Raw genomic sequence first — 3,271 nt, 5'->3', positions numbered from 1 at the left:
CTTCTTGTGACAATTTACATTTTCAGGGAAATAATAAATGCCTTTAACCTACTTTGTGAAACAGAAAGGTAAGTTCTTCAATCTTTCGGCCTTGCTATCTCTTATGCCCTCATTTTCCACAGAAGAACAGTATATAGAAGGCATAGATATGCAAAGAAAAAAAAGTCTTAACTTACAAAAACAAAACATAACTTGTTTAAATTCCTTTGTAAGGAACACATTGATGTGGCCACATCTAATTGCAAGAATGACTAGAAAATGTTTGTGTCACAAAAAAATGAGCAAAGGAAATATGGTTAACAGAGACTCAACCATAACTGTGTTGTCTCTTTTATTTTTGTTTAAAATTGCTATCAGAGAATTTTAACTTTTATTTTATAATGTAAAATAAGCAATAGCCTTGCATTTGTGTTTGAAACTTTGAAGGCAAAGTTTCATATTTACACAATTCCCAATAATATGTAGTACACAGTAAATTAAATCAAATTATAATTGATAAGTATAAATGTTACTAATAGTCTTTAAATACTTAAGAAAATCAAAAGTGTTACTAAACATTGGAAAAATTATTGTTTGTCTTAAAATGATACTAAATGCAGTATCAATTATGTAAATACTTATAAACATGTTCATGATGTAATGCAAACTTTTATCATAATGATTTATTTTTTGTGTTACGTATAATAACAAAAGTCATAAATCTTAGATCACTAATCCCAACCTAAGAAACTAAACTGTGAAATCATTGCTTTTTCAAGAAAAGCACAAGGTAAGAATGTCCCCTTTTACCCCTTATTTTTCACATCATAATAAAAGTCCTAGCTAATGTAATAAGACAAGAAAAGAAAAGATATACAGAAGATTGCAGGATAGGGGAGCCTGGGTGGCTCAGTTGGTTGAGTGTCTGACTCTGACTTTTGATTTTTGTCTCAGGTCATGATCCCAGGGTCATGGGGTTGAGCCCTGCCTCAGGCTTCACACTGAGTGTGGAGCCAGCTTAAGATTTTCTGTCTCTGTCTCTGTCTCTGTCTGTCTGTCTTTTTCTCCCTCTGCCCCTCTCCCCCACTCATTTGTTCTTCCTCTCTAAAATAAAAAAAGAATACTCTCTCTCTCTCTCTCTCTCTCTCTCTCTCTCTATATATATATATATATATATACATACACACACACACACACATACGTATGTATATATATATATATATACATATTTATATATATATATATATAAAAGACTGGAGCAAACAAGGTCAATATATACATTCAGTCACTTTCCTATATACCAGCAGTGAACAAATAACATTTGAAATTCAAACCATAACACCATTTACATAAACATCCAAACAGTGAAATATTTTGGTACAAATCTAACAAAACATATATAAGATCTATATGAGGAAAACAATAAACCCTGGTGAATGAAATAGAAGGATATTTAAATAAATGAGGTGATGTTCCATATCGATGGACAGGAAGACCCAGTATTGTCAAGACGTCAGTTCTGGATCTAAAGATACAGTCCAAAAAAAAAAAGTAAAATAAAATGAAATAAAAAAGATACAGTCCAGATCTAAAAATCCAAATCTCAGAAAAGTGTGTGTGTGTGTGTGTGTGTGTGTGTGTGTGTGTGTGTGTAGACAAACTGATTATAGAGTTTTCAAAGAGGCAAAAGACCCAGAATAACCAACATAGTACTGAAGAAGAACAAAGTTGGAGAACTGACGCTACTTGACTTCATGACTTGCTGTAAAGTTATAGTAAATCAAGACTGTGTGGTTTCAATGAAAGAGTATACAGATAGGTGTGGGGCTGCTACCTCCCCACAGTAGCTGCACTACAACTTACCATCTGGTTGGGCTGAGAAGCAGGTGGATGAACCAGTTCTGTTTACAGTTAATGGAGAGCACCCAAAACATTACGAATGAAGAACTTTGACAATGAAGCCTAGGAGGTATCTAGAAGAAGATGATTATTTGAATAAGGACTCGGGAGAGACCAGCATGCTGAAAAGACCTGTACCTTTGCACATGCACCAAACAACCCATTTTGATAAATTTGATTGCCCCACCCCCCAAGCTTGGGTACAAACAGGAACTCTTTCCAAAGTGCTGCATGCCAATTAAAATTGCTATTATTGCATTCTCTCTGACTTTTCTTTATATTCTTTGAGGGAAATAACTCACTCTTTGTAACTTTCCATCAACAGTATTTTATAAAATTTCAGTCCTGGTCATCAACAAAGTCTTGCCAATAGTTTTCATCATCCTCTTGGTTCTGGTTTATTTGCCAGGTGTGATAGCAGCTGTTGTACAGCTTCATAATGGAATCAAATATAAGAAATTTCCACATTGGTTGGGTAGATGGAAGTTAACAATAAAACAATTTGGGCTTCTCAGTTTCATTTTTGCTGTACTGCAAACAATGTATGTTTATCCTGTCCAATGAGGCTCTCCCACAGATACAAGCTGCTAAACTGGGCATGTCAACAGGTCCAACAAAATAAAGAGGATGCTTCAATTGAGCCTGAGGTTTGCAGAGTGGAAATTTATGTGTCTCTGGGAGTGACAGCACTTGCAATACTGGCTCTGTTAGCTGTGACGTCTATCCTTCTGTGAGCAGCTCTTTGACGTGGAGGGAATTTCACTATGTTCAGAACACACTAGGACTTGTTGCCCTTCTGCTGGTCACAATACATGCATTGATTTGTTCCTGAAATAAATAAAACAATGTGTATGGTATACAACTCCAAATTTTATGACAGCTGTTTTCCTTCCAATTGTCCTGTTATGTGAAGGTATATTTTCTCTGCCATGCTTAAGAAAGAAGATTCTAAAAGTTAGACATGGTTGAGAAGATACCACCAAAATTAATACAACTGAGGTGTCTTCCCAGTTGTAGAATCACTGTTTACACACATTTTTGTTCGATATTGATATATTTTACCATAAACATTTCAAATTTGTATTTGTTTAATAAAATGCTCACTTGAGGTTCTTAATGTAAAAAAGGAAAGAGTATATAGAAAGATCAAGGGAAGAGAATAGAAAGTCCAGAATAGACCCACATAAATACAGTTAACTGATCTTTGACAAAAGATAAAAGGTAAAGCAATGGAACAGAGATAGTTTTTTGCCGATGTTGTTGTTGTTGTTGTTGTTGTTGTTGTTGTTTTTAATAAGTGGCGTGGGATGACTAGACACCCACAGGCAGAGTAATGAATCTAAACACAGAACTTAACACCCTTCACGATATAGATCTCAGACCTGAGTGTAAA

General features: G+C 34.8%; 1 pseudogene; it reads left to right on the top strand.

Moving 5' to 3' along the window:
• The first annotated feature begins 1,893 nt into the window (after positions 1-1,893).
• Positions 1,894-2,895, top strand: LOC123576058 (annotated as a pseudogene).
• Positions 2,896-3,271: the final 376 nt, after the last annotated feature.

Source organism: Leopardus geoffroyi, chromosome C2 (genome assembly GCF_018350155.1).
Source record: "Leopardus geoffroyi isolate Oge1 chromosome C2, O.geoffroyi_Oge1_pat1.0, whole genome shotgun sequence".
Lineage (NCBI taxonomy): Eukaryota > Metazoa > Chordata > Mammalia > Carnivora > Felidae > Leopardus > Leopardus geoffroyi.
This window is presented reverse-complemented; position numbering and strand designations above follow the sequence as displayed.